The 21,576-nt window shown below is 46.5% G+C and overlaps 1 long non-coding RNA gene across 2 annotated transcripts; it reads right to left on the reverse strand.

The window, feature by feature from the left end:
* Positions 1-5,129: 5,129 nt before the first annotated feature.
* On the reverse strand, positions 5,130-17,467 carry LOC123462062. Of its 2 annotated transcripts, none has more exons than XR_006638073.1 (3): positions 17,172-17,467; positions 16,158-16,294; positions 5,130-5,259 (listed from the first exon to the last, which is right to left on the reverse strand). It is a non-coding gene; the product is annotated as an uncharacterized LOC123462062 (long non-coding RNA). The 2 variants fall into 2 exon arrangements; XR_006638072.1 differs by lacking the exon at positions 5,130-5,259 and adding an exon at positions 14,405-14,554.
* Positions 17,468-21,576: the final 4,109 nt, after the last annotated feature.

Below are 21,576 nucleotides of genomic sequence, written 5' to 3' on the forward strand. Positions count from 1 at the left end.
ATTATTCAAAGGCAAAGGTAGGAGGATAGCTGTGAGTTCAAGGTCATCCTGAAACTACATAGTGAATTCCAGGTCAGCCTGGGATACAGTGAGACCCTACCTCGAAAACAAAAACAAAACAAAAAAATTGACATTGCCAGGGGTGATGGTGCATGCCTTTAATCCCAGCACTCAGGAGGCAGAGATAGGAGGATTGCCATGAGTTCGAGGCCACCCTAAGACTAATTCCAGGTCAGCCTGAGCTAGAGCAAAAACCCTATCTCAAAAAACAACAAAAAAAGATGTTAAAATCACCATGAAATATGGGCAGAATAACATTGAAGAGAGTGATAAGTACAAGAAGGTAAATTCTCTACTTAGCATCTTCTGTAAAAATATAAAACAGGGGCTGGAGAGATGGCTTAGTGGTTAAGCGCTTGCCTGTGAAGCCTAAGGACCACGGTTCAAGGCTCAATGCCCCAGGAGCCATGTTAGCCAGATGCACAAGGGGGCGCATGCGTCTGGAGTTTGTTTGCAGTGGCTGGAGGCCCTGGTACGCCCATTCTCTCTATCTATCTATCCGCCTCTTTCTCTGTCTGTCACTTTCAAATAAATAAAAATAAAGAAAAAAATATATATATAAAAGAAAATATGGTCTGTGGTCCAAACAGCCCTTTGACAGCTTCACAGAGAGCTCTCCTATGGGATATGTATGATCATTTGTTCTTGTTCCTTATTCAATTGGCCAAACATTCCTAACGAATATGTTCAACATCCTACCTGGGCTGAATATGTCTTTGCTAGAGAAAGATCTGTCAGAATTTTAAAGGTGAACTAGATGGGAATTCTTGGTCACCAGCAGTGCAACCCTTTACTGTTTTTCTTACTCTCTCTATCTAAAGACATGGATTGGCATAGTATTAAATATTCCCAGAAATAACCTTAGCAGTGACCTTTCCAAGGACATAAAAGAAAGCTCGAGTCTGTGAGGAGCACCCATACTCCTAGACAGAACATTCAATACTGTTAAGGTGCTCCAAAGTGACATGCCACGTCCAGTCAGAACCTCAGTGAGCTCAACAAGTCGAGTCTTAGTTCACTAGCAGGAGTAAATCTGTGATACTGGCCAAGGAGATATTGAAAAAAAAAATAATGAAGGACTAAAAGTACTATTGGGCTGGAGAGATGGCTCAGAGGTTAAGGTGCTTGCCTGCAAAGTCTAACAACCTGGGTTCAATTCCCCAGTACCTACGTAAAAGCCAGATGCACAAGGTGGTACGTGCATCTGGAGTTTGTCTGCAGTGGTTGGAGACCTTGGCATGCCCCTTCTCTTTGTCTCTCTCCTTTATCTCTCTCTCTCTCTCTCTCTCTCTCTCTCTCTCCTTCTCTTTCTCTCTCCTTGCAAAAAAATAAACTATTTGTAAAAAAAAAAAAGTGTTTAAAAAATGAAGTCACATATATCAAAGACCTCACTGGTTTTAAGCTGCATACGTGAGCAGAATATAGGAGAATACCTTAATATTAATGTGGGTGACAAACTCATTTCCAGAAGCAAGATCCTCCAGGCAGAAGTAAGAAACAGATTTCACTGCAACAAACTTGAGACATATTTCTATGCAGTAAGAGACTAAGGTGGGGTTTGGGAGATGGTTCAGTGGTTAAAGGTGCTTGTTGCAAAGCCTGCCTGTCTGGGTTCAACTCCCCAGTACCCCTGTAAAGCCCAATGCACATGGCTTGTGTGTCTAGAGTTCATTTGTACTAGGAAGAGGCCCTATCATGTCCATTCTCCCTCTCCCTCTCTCCCTCCCCCCCCCCTTAAAGATTTAAGGTGGCCAGGACTGGTGGTCCAAGCCTTTAATCTCAGCACTTGGGAGGCAGAGGTAGGAGGATTACCATGAGTTCAAGGCTGCCCTGAGACTACATAGTGAATTCTGTTCCAGGTCAGCCTGGGCTACAGTGAGACCATACCTCAAAACAACAAAAACAAACAACAAAAAAAGATTAAGGTGTAAGGGCTTTGGAGAATAGGCAATATATTTATTTATGTTTTTGTTTATTAATCATACCATTGTCCAAAAGAGGATTGGGGGATGTGGTAGTTTGGCTGTATGTCCCCCATAGACTCAGGTGTTTTATTAAGTTTGTCACTTGGGTCTCTAGCCACCTAGTTGGAAGAGGTGTCAACTGGAGGTGAATCCTAGGGTCCAGCCCTAAGGTGTGTTCGGGGGCAGGTCTGATTGAGAGCCAAAAGCTACGCAGAGCAGTCTGAGCTCTGGCCAGGTCCCTGCCATTCAATGCTGGGATTTTGCTTGTTGCTTTTGGTATTTGCTGGCTGGTGAAGGTTCCTCTGTGCTCAAATGTATGGAAGCTGCTTCTTCCGCCATGGAGAGAACTTCCCTTCATCTGTAAGCTTGAAATTTGCCCTTCCTCCCCTAAGCTGTGCCTGGTTTGGATGTTCATCCCAGCAACGTGAAGTTGTCTGTAACAGGAGATATTTACAGCAGTGAATATACAAAATAAGACTATACTCTTTCATATATATACATATATAGAGATACATATATATAGATAAAGAGAGAGAGACAGAGATCAATGAACAATATGTCCTCGACAATTTTAAGAAGCATACACAATCTTTATTTTTGAAATGCCTACGTTTCAACGGAGAGATAAAGAAAGAGAGAAACAAAGACAAGAGAGAGAACAGCAGTAGGCTCTGTGGTGTCTATGTGATAATTACAATTCAGGTGTTTAAAAGGCATACAGACTTCTGACACTGACCCCCCCCAAAAAGAAATGTTTGTAGTAGATCTTCCTGTTTTTAGAAAGAAAAGCAGCAAGTAAGTCTAATACAAACAGGCACATGATGCATCCAACTAAGTGTAGCACCCAGTGCCCAACAGGCCTTCCAAAGGTTGCACAGTGGGTGACTCTCAGAGGCGGGGGGCACCTCCAGTCTCGCCTCCAACCATTCCAAGCACCATGTGATTTCTGCAGACTGTCTTGAAGGTTGGTCACACCGCTTGGCGTCGTGCCCCTCCATTCCCCACTCTCTGTTTCCCGGCGCCCGTTCCCTATTTTCTAGGCACCCAGCCCATCCCCCCGTCCACCTACACTCCCGCCAGCCTCCCACCCCATGCCCAAGTCTTTCTCTATCAGGCAAGTTGCTCCCCGCAACTCTGGTCCCGGTACCACCAAAACCCTTGGAGCCAGACAGCCCCCCAGAGCCCTCCCTCTTCTCTTCCCATTCCCCTTCTGATGGGACAAAAGCATGGGTGGCCATGACAGGGGGGTCCCTGACCCTCCTTCCAAGTCAATAAGGCGGCCCATCATCTACTGCTCAGTGGCCGCAACTCCGAACAGTTCTTTCGGCTCCTCTCTGCTGTCCTGATATTTAAGTCTCTTATTTTAATCACAAATTGACACAGCGGAAGTAGACAATTAAAGAAAGTTGGGCTTCCCTTCTGATCTAGGTGAATTAAACAAGTGTTGCCAAAGGGCTGGAGAGATGACTGACTGGTTAAGGCTGACAGCCCAGGTTCGAATCCCCAACACCCACATAAATCCAGGTGCACAAAGTGGCACATGCAACTGGAGTTCGTTTGCAGAGGCAGGAGGCCCTGGAGCGCCCCATTCATGTCCATTCTCTCTCTCTCTCTCCCTGATTGCAAATAATAAATAAATTTTAAAAACAAGTGTTTCCAAGACTGTTACAAACAGGGCCTTTTGTCAGGCCTGACCCCAGCATGTGTTCTTGAGGTCCTTTCTGAAGATGGTGTTTTGTGTTTGTATTTTTTTTTGCTTCAGTTCCGTGGAGCCTGACCAGTGCCTGATTCTCTATGGAGATGACCAGGTAGGTTTGGGGGCGCCGTGCTTCCGGGGAGGAGCCAGGTATGGGCTCCAGTGGGAGCAGCTGTGTCCCAAAGCTGAGGCCAAAGGAAAAAGGAAACATCCCAAGGGAAACGCGGCAGAGAATGACACGTTCAAGAACGTGCATGTGGCGCTCCCCTACATTCTGTGATCCATTCCCATCACCACACCCCACAAGGCAGACATCGTGACCTGACCACGTGAGAAGGGGGAAACTGAGGCACAGAGAAGCTATGCAATTTTCTTCTGGAGGTGCTGTCTCCCAAGAGACAGGGCTGGGATCTCAACAGAACAGGATGGCTGGTCTACGCCCTTTAGACCTGAGCTTCGCTGATTACCAAGTAAACCAAAGCAGCACTCTGGTGAAGAAACGTGTGGAGAAGTGGTCTCGAAAGCCCATGTCGTCACACTGGGGAAGCCTCGGCTTGCCTCCTACAAGGCCCTCTTGCACTTTTTCACTAGACCAAGAGGTATTTTGCTTCACAATTATAAATGTAAGGCTTCAATGCAGATCCACGCCCCCGCCCCCCAGGAGAGGAGACATTAATGTCAACACAGTGGAGGGCTGATGATCAGATATTCTAGCATTGGGGGGGGGGCGTGGTGGACTGTACAGAAAGAAGAGAGGGGTGAGAATAGAGCACCCTGTTGCTTAACCCCACCTGGCTACGCTCAAGGGCTGATGCTCTACTCTCCTTAAAGCCTTTAAATGCACATGTGTTTACCTGGGAGGAGACCAGGAGAGAGAGAAAGAGAGAGAGAGAGAGAGAAGAGAGAGGAGACAGGTGGGGGTTGCTTGTTCCTAAAGGCCCTTCTGCTGGGGGAGAAGGGATGAGCTACGCACCATCGACCTCTAGGGGGCACCGTTCATACGCACTAGGGCGTGAATGGTGGCCCTGGACCAGTGCCGCCCAGCCTCTGGGCTGGAATTTCCCCAGATGGAAGCTGGCAGGGGAGGGATGGCAGAGGGAAGTCTCTGTTGGTCTGTGGTGTGCCTTGTGGTGGCCAGTAAGTGGGGGAACTCCGTCACCCTGCCTCTTTTGCTGGGTGCGGTCAAGCCTGATGACTGACCTCTGGAAGGACAGGTCCAGGTGACGCTGCCTGTTCATTAGAATGCGGGCTCATTGAGGTGGGGGCGCGGAAGGCAGATGGTCCAATCTGACTTTATCCTTCCGACAGGCTCACCTGTCACCAGCTCAGCGCCGCCCGCGTCAGGTGTTCGCAGCATCCCCGGCCGCCTCGCTGCCGGTCCTCCGCTGCCCCCTAGTGGATCTCGTGGGAAGGAGGATGACAGGCGTCCTGGGTGTTTGGTTTTTTTTTTTTATTATTTTTTAGTTTAGGACTCGCTTGCACTTCTGCGGCTTTCATCTTTTTCCGCTGCCAGTGTCGCGTGCTTCTTAATTAACAGCTCTGAAATGGAATAAAATGCCAATCAAGGGTGACTTCGTGGAGCTGCATTTGAATATTAAAAAGTCGTGTCATTTGCAAAGCGCATTTTAAAACCTCACTTGACGCTTGCTTTAGAAATCAGCTTTTCCTTAGACTGAAAGAAAAAGAAAGAAAGGCTCAAACGAGCGTAGTAGTAAATAGCTCAGGTTGCCAAGTGGCTGAGCTTCAGGTTGTGGGCAAGAGAGAAACAAATTTATAAGGCAGGAGCCCTGAGGCCACCTGCCTTGTCATCTATCTGTCTCTTCCAAGGGCTTCGCAATCTGCATACTTCTTGGTTGTCAGACATCCCTGACACCAGGGACCCAATCATATCAATGGAAACCACATTTGTGTGGTCTGTTGACAAAGGCCAGGGGACCTTGATCGTTGCCACTCGTTATGAAAGCTTCTGATGAGTGGACAGGCTTGTGGCTCCTTCACACTGTGGAATCCCAGCCTGATAGCATGCATTTCAAGTTCTCTTTCAATAGCACCAGTGTTACATTCTATGGTAAACTCAGAAGCCTGTTTCTTAGGCAGGTTAATACTTTAACTTTTTATATCCCTTTCGAGCCACTTCCTCATTGCCAAGGCTTGAGCAGATTTGGAATTCTCACAGAATTCATTGACTTTACTGTTCTCTCCTTACTGAACATCTGTGGACTCTCCCCATAGCCTGGACTCTTTTCTTTTTCTTTTTCTTTTTCTTTTTCTTTTTCTTTTTAATTTTATTTCAGAGAGCAAGAATTGGCATGTCAGGGCCTCAGCCATTGCAATCCAACACCAGACACTTGCGCCACCTAGTGGGCAGGGGCTGCCTTGCACTTGCCTCACCTTTGTGTGTCTGGCTCATGGGGGATCTGGAAAGACGAACATGGTCCTTAGGCTTCACAGGCAAGTGCCTTAACTGTAAAGCCATCTCTCCAGCCTTGGACTCTTTCCTTAAGACCACCATCTATAAAGCAGCATCCATACCCTAAGGCAATCCTTGGACATATGCATATGCATCAGCTTTTCCCCCAAATGTGTAGAATGGGGCTAGTCAGATCCCACCATTGGGAGAATCAATAAAACCATCCCTCTAGTCTGTGCTTTGTGACCCAAGTAAGGAAACCAGCTCAGAATAGTTAAAAAGCATAATATGCTCCCCACTACCACACACACATACAAGACAGCTTGTTCAGTTCATTTGTTGTTTTTGTTTTTTGTTTTTCAAGGTAGGGTCTCACTCTGGTCCAAGCTGACCTGGAATTAACTCTGTAGTCTCAGGGTGGCCTTGTACTCATGGCAATCCTCCTACCTCTGCCTCCAGAGTGCTGGGGTTAAAGGCATGCACTACCACGCCCAGCTCAGTTCATTTGTTTACATCAGTCTGTGGGTCACTTAGCCCTGGTGATAGGAAACTTCCAAGAGAGGAAAAGCCTTTGTTGATGAACGCAGAGTGTAACTCAGATAACCAAAAATTTTCCACCCTGTGTAGCTCACAAACTGAAGTAAGTAGAGCGCTTCGGAGCTCTTCCTAAGAAAACTGTAGTTTTCCCCAGAATGTCACAGGAAGTTCTACTGGTGATTCATTGAGTTAAACTTTTCCTCCTCAGTCAGAAACAAACAGGAGCTGGGGCTGTGTGTGGAGCGGGGACAGGCCACTACCTGCTTAGTGGGCTTCAGCAGTGGGCCAGCTGGGCTGCTTGATAGCAGCAGAAATTCCAAGGGCTGCTGAAGAACGTGGTGATCCTTTCCCATGGTTACCATGAAAAAAACCTTTATTAGGGGGAAGCCAATCAATGGGGCTGCCTTTCCTGCCTGCCCCCATTATAGCTATGAATTCCTCTGGCTGTGCATTTTACTAGAGTAGAGCCGATGCCCCTCCAGAGGCTTCAAGCGACCTGACCTGGTTTCAGACCATCAATATGTTTCATAGACCCTGAGGCCCTAAAACTAAGTGGTCATCTGGTCTACCTCCACGTCTACAGCCAATATATTTTCATGATGTCTTCTCTAGCAAAGTCCTCAAGCCAAAAATGGTATTAAGGGGCTAGAAAGATAGCTTAGTGGTTAAGACACTTGCCTGCAAAGCTAAAGGACTCAGGTCTGATTCCCAGGACCCACGTAAGCCAGATGCACAAGGTAGCGCACGCATCTGGAGTTCATTTGCAGTGGCTGGAGGCCCTGGTATGCCCATTCTCTCTCTCTCTCTTCCTCTTTCTCTCTCTCAGATAAATAAAATAAAATAAATTTTAATGGAATTAAGTGCTAGGAGTTGGCATGAAGGAAAAGCAGTGAGGCACTATGGCTAAAAGCTAAGAAGACTTTTTTTTCCCCATTGATCTTAGGACTTTCAAAACTGACCTAGAGAGGCTCAGACATAGCTTAGGAGTAGAACACTTGCTTAACATGCACAAGGTCCTGAGCATCCAAAAAAAAAAAAAAAAACAGAAAGAAAGAAAAAAATATGAAAAATGATGTAAAAAGTGCACATTAAAAGTGATAGCTTAGGGGTTGGAGAGATGGCTCAGCTGTTAAGGCACTTGCTTGTGAGGCCTGACGGCCTGGGTTCAATTCTCCAGTATCCATGTAAGCCAGATGTACAAAGTGACATATGTGTCAAGAGACCCTGGTGTATGCTCTCTCTCGCGTGCTCTCTCTCTCTCTCTCTCCTTGCTAATAGATAAATAAGAATATATTTTTAAAAACTGACAGCATAGGGGGTGGAGAGATGGCTTAGCAGTTAAGCGCTTGCCTGTGAAGCCTAAGGAGCCCGGTTCAAGGCTCAATTCTCCAGGACCCACGTTAGCCAGATGCACAAAGGGGCGCACACATCTGGAGTTCGTTTGCAGTGGCTGGAGGCCCTGGTGCGTCCATTCTCTCTCTCTCCCTCCCTCCCTCCCTCTTTCTCTCTCTGCCTATCGCTCTCAAATAAATAAATAAAAGTATACAAAAAAAATTTTCAAAAATGACAGCATAGGACATACCAGCATTTCTGCTTCATTTTCATACTCTGAGATCCCTGCTGCCCAGTTCACGAGGTAAGTGTGTGACGTGGTTCAGTGGGCAGGCACGGAGAGCCTCCCTGTTCCCGGCTGGATGTCATTCCGCTAAGAGGCAGCCTTGCTGGTGGCAACCCTAGCACCAGCCACAGCACCAGCTCCAGCTGAGCCGTGGTCATGGGGCCTCGTTGGCCACACTGGAGTGTTTCATGTGAGGGTTTCAACGCGGCCATTGCTGCTGCAGTGTCTATAACCTGGCCTTTCATGTCTCCATCTAAACAGACACATGATTCAAGGAAGGTTTCCTCCAAGCCCTGTGTCACATTGACCACCTGGAAAGATGCTAGCCACTCATTTAGCAAATTGCTCTGTTTAAATGCAGCTGCTGTGTCTCAGCGTTTATGCTACCAAGACAGATCACATGCTTCCTCTGCCTTCATTTATCTATGCTGCTCCTCTCAAGTCTGCCTAGCAACTTAAAAAGGCTGTTAATGCATGACAAGGCACTTGACCCGCATGATTTCCAAGCTAAGGGGGTGCATCCGTCTTGTGCCGGGTTGTCCTTTCCTCCAAAGCAAGGGCACGTGGCCTGTGCTCCCTGTCTTAATGAAGCCTGCTTTTATTAAGAATCCCATTAAGTTCCACAGAGCCCAGCCAGACAACACTGTAAATATTGCCCTGTAGAAATATATCCTTGAGGGCAGGCTGGCCCCTCAGGGAGTGCTTACCCACGCTGCCAATAGGGAAGTGACCTTAGGCCTCACATTTCTGCAGAGGAAAGGGAGTGTTGTTTGACAAGCTGGTGCCTCTCTGTGTTGGGATAGATGGATTATAATCGTTAGCAGATAATGTCAACAAAGCCCCTGAGATGGTTTGAATAAGAGTTGGAAGCAAATGACTTCAGAATAGCAATGAGCTCTCAGGTGTCTAATACGGTTCCTCTTTTTTTTCCAAAGAAGGAAATGGAGGAGCCCAGGGAAACTGAATGGTTTCCTAGCAGGATGTTGACTGGTCACTTTGTCCTGATGCTGATCATAATCTGTTGTTTACCAGGACAAATAATTGGGGTGACCACTGCTTTCAAAAATTGCTTAATTCATCTGGGTTCATGGTATTATTAAGTCTGGAAGCCAGAAGGCAAAATCAATGAGTTCATCAAATATGTACTGTATGGTCAGCTCTTAGCAAGGCCCATTGGAGAATAGCACAATAAATGAGAAGCTTCACAGTCAAAGCCTTTGGAATGCCAACAAGCAGGAGTGCTTAGCAAAGAGTAAGATGTGTGGACTTTAGTGCCAAATTCCACTGCAGTTTTGTATAAGGCAGCCTTCTGAGCCTCAGTTTTCTTGTCTCAAAATCAAGTGGACATTTACCTCTTAGTGTTATTTTTAATGTATTTTCTTTATTTGAGAGAGAGAAAGAGGCAGAGAGAGAGAGAGAGAGAGACAGAATGGGCACACCAGATAGTGGGTGACAAATGATGCAGGCAGGGGAAATGAGCTGTAATTTGTGGCATAGATGTGACTGGATGAGGGGTCCCGAAAGTCAAGATGAAGGATCTCAACCTAAGCTGATTGACAGAAGACTACCAACTTGATTTCTTTAGCAGGAAAGCAGCAATGTGAGAGCTAAGGGCGGGAAAGATGTAGTTGGTGCCAGTGACCAGAGTGGTTCGCTGAAGAAGGGCAAAGCTGGGAGATGGGCTCCAAAGCCTGGCACCATCCCAGATCAAATGGATATGAGGTTCCGTGGAAGGGGCCAGGGGGCAGATAGGAGAGTATGCGACTGGTATTCTCTCCCACTGGTGACAGACCTGACACCCATAAGGACACCAGAAGGAAGGATAAGGAAAAGGAGAGAGAAGTTGGCCTTACAGAGCACCATTTCCATGCCTCACACCAGGCAGGATGTTTCCCCACCATTCTTGTGTGGCTGGATCCAAGCATAGAACTCTAGGGCCGAATGCCCTGGAAGCAAATGGGACCGTGACGTTTTATGGCTGACCGACTGAAGGCCATAGACTTCACTGTGACAAGTGCTGAACGTGAGAGGACTATAGAATAAAAGACGAAGAAGTACAAAGGTCCTGTCGGAAGATGCAAGTCCCAACTTGGGGGTCATGGGAGCAATACAGATGTGAAGATCATGGGTTTAGGGGAGAAGGCGCAGCCAGAATAATCAGGGAATCCCCTGAGGATTGGAGCTCTGGGAGAAAAGAGTAGAGAGCAGAGAGCCCAACTTTAAGGATACAAGGAGGCAGCTAAAGGAGAGGCTGAGCCGCCGCAGAAGCTCGGGGACCAGAGATGCCACGGCAGGCAGAGAGGATCATCAGCGGAGGAAGAGGAAGGACAGAAAATTCCATTTATTTTGTGAGGGGTGGAGCTGTGGGGGGAATCGGCAGTGGAGGGACAGGGCCAGAAGGCAGGGCCCCCATGACGGAGTGGAAAGTGAGAAAAGGATGCATTGACTAGGAGGAGAGACATGGGGGGGGGGGGAGAAGGGGCATGGTGATTTCCTGCGCACACCTTTAATCCCAGCACTGTGGAAGGAGGCAGAGGTATTAGGATCACAATGAGTTCGAGGGCACCCTGAGACTACATAGTGAATCCCAGGTCAGTCTGGACTAGAGTAAAACACTACCTCAAAAAAAACCAAAACAAACAAACAACAACAAAAAAAAAAAAAAAAAAAAAAAAAAAAACATTAATTTCCAGCCAGGTGTGGTGGTTGCACACCTTTAATCCTGGCATTTGGGAGATGGAAGTAGGAGGGATCACTGTGAATTCGAAGCCAGCCTGAGACTACATAATGAATTCCAGATCAGCCTGGGCTAGAGTGAGAGCCTTACCGTAGTAAAAAAAAAAAAAAAAAAAACAAACACTTTATTTCCAGATAGAACTGTAAAGGCATGAAATAATGACAGGCCCAATGAGGTAGATGTGATTCCCTTTAACACTGTGAAAATCCTACACAAAACATACTTGACACAGAATTTTTGGTGGCTATCATAGTAAAGTTAGAAAAGCCAGCAGACAGCGACTTTATTTTTACCCAGACTAAAGTGGTTTAGCAAGAAGATGACGCTATCTGCCGTGAACTCAGCCAGAGACCCTCGCTTATGCCAGGGCTGGTGGGCCTCAGCTCAGCTCGAACCACAGGACGTTTTAGCAAGTCTAGCTTTGTTATTCACAATTTCTCTTGCTGGGCTGTGTCATTCATTCTCAGCCTCCTCCTCCTCCACAAAATGAAATAATAAACTTGTTGGCCCCAGGCTAGAGAGATGGCTGAGCAGTTAAGGCATTTGCCTGCAAAGCCAAAGAATCCTGGTTTGATTCCCCAGGACCCAAGTTAGCCAGATGCACAAGGGGGCGCACCCATCTGGAGTTCGTTTACAGTGGCTAAAAGCCCTGGCGTGCCCATTCTCTCTCTCTCTCTCCCCCTCTCTCTCTTTTTCTGTCTCTCAAATAAATAAATAAATAAAATATAATTTAAAAAATATAATTGTTGGCCCTATGATATCATCATCATCATTACTACTATTGATTATTATTGGTTTTGTTTGTGTGTGCAACGTGCACATGTGCACATGTCCACAAAGGCTAGAGGACAACCTTGTGGCTCATGTCCCAAGTGTTATCCACCCTTTTTCAGACAGGTTCTCTCACTGACCTGGAAGTTCTCTGACTCAGGCAACACTAACTGACCAGTGGGCCTTGGGGATCTACTTATCTCTATGCTGGGTTTTCGAGTGTACAGCACAGTGGTCAGCCCTTTCTCCTTTCCCTCCTCCTCCTTCATTTCTTTTCTCCCTCCTCTTCTTCCTCTTCCTTCCTCCTTTCCTTCTTCTTCTCCTCTTCCTTCTTTTCTCTTTTTTGTTTTTGTTTTTGTTTGTTCGAGGTAGGGTCTCACTCTAGCTCAGGCTGACCTGGAATTCACTATGGAGTCTCAGGAAGGCCTCGAACTCACGGCGATGCTCCTACCTCTGCCTCCCAAATGCTGGGATTAAAGGCGTGAGCCACCACGCCCGGCTTCCTTCTTTTCTTTTCCTTATATCTTCTTTTCTTTTTCATCCTCCCTCAATTACTCTTTCATCCTCTACCCGCTCTCACTAGCATCCTTCTTCTTCCCCGTGAGTCTTCAGCTGACTTTCATGCCTTCTTATTTTTTGTTTTCACTCTCACTTAAAAAAAAAAAAAACCAAACTCATGGGCTCTGGGGATCAAGTTCAGGGCCCCATGTTTTCAAGGCAAGCACTTTAATGATTGAGCTATCTACCCAGCTGTATTGGTTTTCTGAGACAGGATCTCCTTGTGTCTCAATCTGCACATGAGCTCACCACCCTTCTGCCTCAGAGTCCTGACTGCTGAGATTATAGATGTACACAAATTCAGTTAGCGCAATGCCAATGCTAGATATATTCCCAGTCACATTGGTACTGGAAAACTCTGGGTAGCAGCTCCTAACAATGAGCAGAATTCTTTAGCAACCCTAGCAGCATGTTGTGTTAGTACGCACTGTTTGTATGTCAGTGTTTCCTGCCAGATCAAACACTGTTCTAAGCACAGATCGCTGTCAGAAATGGCTTGGCACCATCAGAGTCTACCAAGTGCATGGCCACGTGCTAACAGGGTGATCCTCCTGTGACTCTGGAGGCCTGGCACTTGGACAAGTGCAGTCTGGCCAAGCTTGTGTCTCACTTGAGGTTACGGCAGCTCCTGGTATCTCCTGAGTGTGAAATCCCATCTGTTTGGGGAGGAAAAGAGAAGACTAAAATACATCCACTTTTGGAAAGATATTGTTTTGTCATCTGTGCTGAGAGAATGCAAGCTTTTAGCATGTGGGAAATAGATGAAGTGTATTTACCTTTTTTACCTCTGAGGGAAATTTATCTTTCTTTTCTTTTTAAACTGTATTTCAGGGGTGTGTGAACATTCTGTCTTTGGCATCTGTAGGTGAACTACTAAGGTAAATATTGAAGTTTCAGTACAATTTCTAAAGAAATGAACCAGTATTTTTTTTTTAAAGAAAGTATAATGTTCTTACATAGGTTTTGACATAGCACAAAAGGAATGGAACTACCAAAGTTTCTCAAAATATCTTGGAATTAGAATTTGCTCTTCTCCTTTCTAATTTCCATGAACTGTAACTTCACATTGTGTATTCATTTCTTGGCTTGGCTCAGATACTCTTGTTATGGCTATAATGCCAGCGTGGACCTCGATATTGCGTTCATTCATTCATCCAAGAAACAGTTCTTAGCCGGGCGTGGTGGCACACGCCTTTAATCCCAGCACTCAGGAGGCAGAGGTAGGAGGATTGCCATGAATTAAAGGCCACTCTGAGATGACAGTGAATTCCAGGTCAGGTTGAGCTCGAGCGAGACCCTACCTTGAAAAACACAACAACAAAAAAAGTTTTTGGTATAACAATGTATCTTCTTGGTCCAGGGAATAAATAAATGAAAACAAAATTAGTCATTGACAAGATCACGATGGATATTTCATCTGAATATAAAATGTTCTTAGCAAGCCAGGCGTGGTGGTGGCGCACGCCTTTAATCCCAGCACTTGGGACGCAGAGGTAGGAGGATCGCCAAGAGTTCAAGGCCACCCGAGACTACCCAGTGAATTCCAGGTCAGCCTGGGCTAGAGTGAGACTCTCTCTCCAAAAACAATAACAAATGTTCAGAGGAGAGCTAGTCAGCCTGTGTAATGGAAGGTGAACAGGCTGTAAAATGAACAACCCTCGGCTCAGTGGCTTTCAGTGACAGGAATGTGTTACTCAGGCAACCGTTCCTTGGATGCACTTGGTGGTGTCTGTGTGGCGTTTCAGAAACCTACACTCCCCTCAAGGGACCCAAGCCACAAAGGACTGACAGCTAAAGGAGGAGGTCACGAAAGAGAGTTTTATTGTATATGCCCACACATGCCATATGCCTCTTCTGCTGCCTGTTGACTCCAACTTCCTTCCGTTCCAGAGTTTCGAATTCTTCTCTTGTGCAATGCTAGGAGCCAATCCCGTCTCTTTCAGAAGGTCTCTCCTAGTCCCCACCTCATGATCAGGGTTGAGCAACATTCTCCTTCCAGCAGAATGTGCACTGATCTGGAGCGCACCTGTCTTCTAGTGGGTTCTCAAGTCACAAATGCAAGGGAAGGGAGAGTGTGTGTGTGTCAAGTCTCTATCATGATGACCAAACATGCCTGAGGTAAATAACAGAAAACCGGACGTTTCTTTTCACTCACAGCTGCAGACAATATTGAAGTTCTTCCATATTTACCTTAATAGTTCACCTACAGAGACCAGAAATAGATTGGACACAAGCCCCTACAATCTTTACACCGCACAGATTTCAGCCCGATGTCACTTGGTCCTGTGGCTTTCAGCCCACAGTGCGTCTTAGCAGGAGCACATAATGACCCATTCACTGCGTGGTGAGCGGGGAGCAAAGAGGGAGACAGGAAGAGGAGGAGGTAGGGACTTGATATCCCTTCAAAGACAAGCTCCCCAGTGACCCAACTTCCTCTCTCTAGGCCTCACTTCTTAAAGGGTTCCACCTTCCCAACAGCGCCATATACTGGAGACAAAGTTTTCAACACGTGAGCTTTTGGGAACACTCCAGATCAAAATTATAACCGAGAAGATGTGACATATCAGTCCAAATGTATGACCTCTGGCCAAGCATCCCCTGTGGCTTGTCACCAGCTAGATATTTACCCCTGCCTCCGAGTCCTCACTCTTTAACAAGAAAAAAGGTAATGACTGCACCACCTTTCCACCCAGGAGGGGTGAAGGAGGTGACTGAGGTATATCCAGAAGGAGGACCAGGCTAGATTAGCCACCGAGCTCACCTATCAGGAGGTGACAGAGTGTTTTGAGGGTGTTCAGGTAGTGAGAGAGAAACAAACTCTACTTCACATTGGCCTGACAGTGCAGGGAGGGAGTGACCATCTGGACTGCTTCTTGGAAACTGGATGTGAGATGGTCTCCTGAAGTGACTAGGAAGGGCTAAGTCAGGAGGGAACTTCCCTGGCTCTTGACTTTGATATTAGCTCAATTTCCTTTTCAAACAAAAAGGAGAGATTGGCTAAGTATTTCTCTGCCCTAAGATAAGAGTAGTTGCCCTTCAGTATTATTGGGAAGTTTATTCCAGAACCATCTATTCCACATTCTACAGATGCACAACTCCCTCGTATAAAAATGACATGGTGTTTTCATGAGACCTACGTAGCTACTCCTATAACCATCGTTGGGTGACAAAATAGTACCTGATACAATGTTAAGCAAGCAGCTGTTAGACCATGCTGTTTAGGGAATGGTGACAAGAAAATGTCTGGACATGTTTGGCACAAATATAGCTTCCTCCCCCCAAGAGCATTTTTGATGCACGGTTAGCCAAATCTAAGGATATGGAAAACCTGCAGCTCAGGAGGCCAACTGGGCTGTTGTTCCGCTCAGACTTAAATAAACTCATTCACCTGCTATTTATAAGCTTTTCCTCTTTCTGGAATGTTGCTCAAGCTACCTGGGAGCAAGCTCAGAGGCCTTGGGAAACCGTTTGAGTGGAGGCGCCCAGAAAGCCGCCACACTCACGGAAAGCTCTGAGCAGGAGGATGCCTTCTTCCCACGTCAGCTCCTCCACTATGAGACTGGGAGCAAAAATAAGCTGACCCTGGACACCCAGATAGGGTCCACCACACTAGAATTCTGAGAAGCACACTAGAAAGTTCATTTAAATCCCAGTGGCCCAATGAGCTCTCAATGGGAAGAGCTGGGACTCCTCTGACCAGAAGTGTCATTGGTGGAGATGCTCTATGGAGCATGTCACTTCCACTCAAGGGGAAGGAGTCTCCCTCTGGAGACAGCTCATGGAAGTCCAAGTGCCTCTTGTCTTACCTGGTTTCCAGAAGACCGTGGGCAGGCAGGGCATTCGACACACTCCCTCTTCGGTCTCTACCGGATTAGCTCCCGACATGAGAAGCACATGCTTTCATGGGCCGCACGGAGGTATTGGAGTGGTGTTAGTAGGTGTCCTGGGAGCAAGTGTGATCATTGAATGACACAAGTGCATAAAGCCACACGTGTTCACACACAGGACCAGCAGCAGCACCTTCCTTCTGATATCCCTTAAGGGGGAAATGCCACCCATATCAGGCTGTCAGCTGAGGACCACTCATTCCAGCAGAGACTTCTTCTAACAAGAGAATTGCTGAGGCCTGGAGCCCAGGTGACCCACAATCTCACCGCATGTAAGGTAGCAAGGCAGGGTTTGATGGGAGACTATTAGGAGTTCCATGCACATAGCTGACCCAGGCAGAATCACAAGAGAGCTGCTGAGCACTTCCCCCAAGCAGATGTCCATAGATGCTGTACAGTTATTCCTGAGCATCCCCCCCACACACACACCCCACACAGAAACCCACAAGACACCCATGGACAACCACAGAGAGACCTTTACAGATGCCCCCAGTCTTCCCGGAAACATGTCAGAACACAACCTCAGGTCCCTGGGGCATCTCTGATATACATCTTCCACAGAGCCTTGAGCCCAGCTCCTAGGTTCACTCCCTGAACATGCGCCACCGAGGAGATGCCCTCCAAAGCACCTTGAAAACGACGCCTGGCCCCATACCAGGCACACGCCACAATCACACTGCAGGCATCCTGCACAGAGCCCGGTACACACGCGTATACCTACAACACACAGCCGCCCATACCAATTTCTTGTGTGGACATGAACACACAGCTACAGCTTCCTGTGCATGCACAGTCACCTACACACATCCCTGCACACACTCAGCCATGTATGCACACACAGTCTCCCTCTCTCTCTCTCTCTCTCTCTCTCTCCCCCCCCCCCACCAGGCACACATAATCACTCCTTCAGATCCATACACACATACACCTCACCTCCACATGTCCCTTGGGCACAAGCAGGCACACGTACTGGAAGCCCCTCCTCCTGAGACAGATCCCCCACCACCAGTCAGGCAGATGTGGCTCCCATGCAGAAGTCCTCTCTGTACAGAGCCCACTCCTCTCAAACACAGATGGTCACAGTTGCTCCACAGCCTGACACACTCCAGTGAAGATATGGGCACTTAGATGTCACGCTTCCTCCTACAGTTTGCCATTTCAGATAAATCTTTTAACTGGAATCTAGAAAATCAGTAAAAGCCATTTAATGTGAATCACCAAAATTATGGCACACTACTCTAGTCACAGGAAGATGGAACAAGAAAAAAAAAAAAAACACTTAAATGAGAATGAAAAGATGCATTGTCCTTTGGCTCTGGCCAGCCCTTGTGGAAGCAGGCAGAAAGATGTCTCCTTTGTCAGGGTCTCAAAGAAAGAGCAAAACTCACAGATTGAAGCATACTTTTGAGAATGCTAGGTCCAAGGTTGTGAGGAAATATTTCCGTTCGGATCCTCATGAGGTAGGGGGTCCCTGTCCTACCTGTGGAGACAGCTGTCCTGCCACTGATGAGCAGAGCCCCGGGGCCTCTGCATAGCTTCGTGGCTGGCAGTCCTCACAATCTAAAATTTATGGTGAAAAAAAAAAAAAAAGAGAGGTAGTACATAAAAAAACTCCTCAAATTTTTTTCTTGGAAAATAGGTTCTCTCAGAGAGAATTTAGGATGGTGGGTGGTAAAAGGAGGAAGGGACAGATGTAGGAGATCAAAAAGAAAACCAAGAGGGTGGATAAAGGGATTAGAATGCAAGAAATAGCTGTGCCCAGCTGGTAGCCATCTGGGAGCCATGAAGAATGGCAAGGGGGTGCGGGCAGGGGGACAAAGTGTCTGGGTTTCTAGCAAGTGGGCCCAGCTTATCCTAAGAAGAGGTTACTGCTACGCCCAAATGGAGAGAAGCCAGATTCTTGTCACCTCCTTAAAAATTTAAAACTCTAGTGGTTTCCCTCAGATTTGGCTGGCAGTACATCTGTCCCTGTCTGCAGTGGGCAGTGGGCTGGCCAAGAACACTCTGGTTTTAGAGAATATTAGGAGGGGAGGGAGCAGAGATGTCCTCTCTGGGTGTCAGTACAAAAACAGACCATGGGCAAATGTACTTGGTATTGGCTTTATATTATTAGATTTTATATTCATGAGCTTTTCAACCACCACGACCAATATACTTAACACAAACAGCTTAAGGAAGGATTTGTTTGGGCTCCCAGTGCCAGAGGCTTTGGTCTTGGGTATGGCTGAATATCATGGGTACAGGAGCATATGGTGGACTTCTTCACTTCCTGGAGGAAAACAATCAGGGAAAATGACAGGAAGGGGCCCAGGAATAGTGACCTATTTCCTTCAGCTATGTCCTACTTCCTAAAGTTTACACAATCTTTCCACAACAGTAACATCTAGGAACTAAACATTCAGAACATGAGCACATGGGGGGACATTTCATATTCTGACTATTACAGGTTTTTAAAAGCTTTAAATATCTTATTTTTCTTTATTTATTTCACAGAGAAAAAGGGAGAGAGAGAATGGGTGTGCCAGGGCCTCCAGCCACTGCAAATGAACTCCAGAGGCATGTGACCCCTTATGCATCTGGCTAATGTGGGTCCTGGGGAATTGAACGTGGGTCCTTAGGTTTTGCAGGCAAATGCCTTAACAGCTAAGCCATCCTTCCAGCCTTTTAAAAAGCTTTCTAGGAGATCAATGACCAGAGGATAAACAGCAAGTTATTGTGATAGATTATTTCTATCTTGGGAAATACTCAAAAGAAAATTGTCATTGTTAGTGATGCCTATCTGAGGGGAAAGAAAGATACCAAAATAAATCAGCACAGTGTAGTATTTAAGGACATTCTGCATTCACTCAGTTGTCCCACAGAAAAATGAGGGACAGTGTGTTTGAAGCTAAGCTCATCATTTTTACCATCTGCCAAACGTTAGCATCTCTTCTCCTTCCATCTTGACTCTGAATGTCACCGCTGTCCTCAATACCCATCACGTCTGCATAATAGTGGCTTAGCTCCCACATCCACATACTGGCCACCAAGTTCTGACTATTTTAACTCCTTAATAGTTCTAACCTGTGGCCTCCTCTCCTCTCCCATGGCCACTGCCCTCATTCATTCTGTCCTGTGGTAATTTGAATGCATGCCCCCTCATAGAATCAGGTGTTTGATTAAAGTTTGTCTCCAGGTACCTGGCTGAGGAGGTAACACTGAGAGTAGATCCTGGAGTCCAGCCCTAAGTTATCACTAGGGGCAGGTCTGATTTCTAACCCAAAGATATGCAGAGCAGTCTGAGTCCTGCCCAGGTCCCTGCTGCTGGCTGCCCCTGTGTGCTTGCGCATGGTGCTGGCTAGTGGTGGTTTCTCTCTGCTTGGATCTGCAAAAGGGGGGCCAACCTCTTCTACCACTTTGGAATTTCCCCTAGGTCCACATGCTGAAATAAACTCTTCCTTCTATAAACTGTGCCTGGTTGTGGATGCTCATCCCAGCAACGGGGAGCTGACTACAAATATATCCTTATCATCACAGTCTGTAACTAGCCTACATGGCCTCAGTTGAGCATCCCTACACATTGCTGTTTTTATCTTTATTTTTGTGGATTCTGTAAAATATTTTTACAAATCCAATCTTGCATTCATTCATCAAACATTAACTGAGCAGGTCCTTGCCCTGAATACTTACGATACACTGGTGAACAAAACAGGTCTTTACCTCACGGAGTTACAGGCTAGTGGGAACATGACAATAAACAAAGCAAGTTATACAATTATATTTTTAAATCTTTAAATATTTTAAAAACTATTTTTAAAGTTAGTAAATGCTTTGGAAAAATAAGGAAAGAGATTTCCAGGGTCCAGTATGCACACAGGAACAGTATTCAGTGAATGTTTACACTGAGAAGTTTATAGGATCAAAGGAGAGGGAATGGGCCTTATAGGAGCCTGAGGGTGGAGCATCCCAGTGGAGAGCAGAGCCAGAGATGGGTCCTTCCATGGTGTCTATCTGCAGGGCTTGAGCAGCAGCAGGCAGGCTGGGGCCGCTGCAGGACAGGTGTGCAGAGAGGGTGGAGGACATGAAACCAGAGCTCTAATGGGGGGAGGGTCAAAGAAGTCTGGATAGGTAGATGAGTCACATGCCATGGCAAGGTCCTGAGCTCTAACACTTTCATTTTGGATTGACAGATCCCACTAATGATGATGGTGATTTAGGCCGAGGGATACCAGAGGAGGTTATGAGAGGTAGTGGTGTCTATCTCCTGCCTCAGATCCACAGGAATTCCCCTTAGCTTGCAGATGAAATCTGAAGTCTTTGTTGTGACCCACAAAACATCCCACAATGGAAGCCTTGCTTAGTTTTCCAGTTCATTTATTATTCTTATATTTTTTTGTATTTTTGAGGTAGGGTCTGTACCTCAGGCTGACCTGGAATTCACTATGTAGTCTCAGGGTAGCCTAGAACTCACAGCGATCCTCCTACCTCTGCATCCCAAGAGCTGCGATTAAAGGTGTGCACCACCATGCCTGGCCCAATTCATTTATTAAAAAACTATTTATTTGAGAGAGAGAAAGAAAGAGAGAGAGAGAGACTCATAGATTATGAGAGAAAGAGAAAGAGAATAGGCATGCCAGAGCCTCTAGCCACTGCAAATGAACTCTATATGCATTCGCCACCTTGTGCATCTGGCTTACATGGGTCCTGGGGAATTGAACTTGGGTCCTTAGGCTTTGCAGGCAAGTGCCTTAACCACTAAACCATCTCTCCAGCCCCAATTCATTCCTTAATGATGCTCCCAACAACCGCCATGTTCTGAAGAAGGTGGGCTTAACAAGCATCACTGTCTATTGTGTCCCACGTATCTGCATTGGTGGCATCCCCTGCCTGGGTATGGCTCCTTTCTGGGCCTCCACTGAGCATCTTTACTTAGAGAAGTTGTTCTGTGCTGTCCTATCATGCCTCCTCAATGCATACGCACATACCTTAATGATAGTGACTACAGCATGAGCCAAAATGTTCCACCACCACCCCCCCCCCCCCGTCTCTCTTTGTCACGAGACTGGAGCTCCTACAGTGGAGGATTTAGAGGCTATTTATAAATCCCTAGTAGGCTTTCGATGGGTGGGTGATAGATGAATAGAGGTGGGTAAGGGCTGAAGGGAGGGAGTCGGGAAGGACAGACGGAGCATGGGTATCGGTAGTGAGCGAGTGGATGCTAGCTAGCTCTTTTGTCAGATCTTGAATCAAAGCATTTTATTTTGTTGGCAACTTTTAAGCACTTCAAAACGTTAAAACAACAACAACATACCATTAACTTCTCCGCTACTGAAGAGCTGGCTGACAAAAGTCTATGCAG

The sequence above is a fragment of the Jaculus jaculus genome, chromosome 7, assembly GCF_020740685.1.
Source record: "Jaculus jaculus isolate mJacJac1 chromosome 7, mJacJac1.mat.Y.cur, whole genome shotgun sequence".
NCBI classification, from domain to species: Eukaryota; Metazoa; Chordata; class Mammalia; order Rodentia; family Dipodidae; genus Jaculus; species Jaculus jaculus.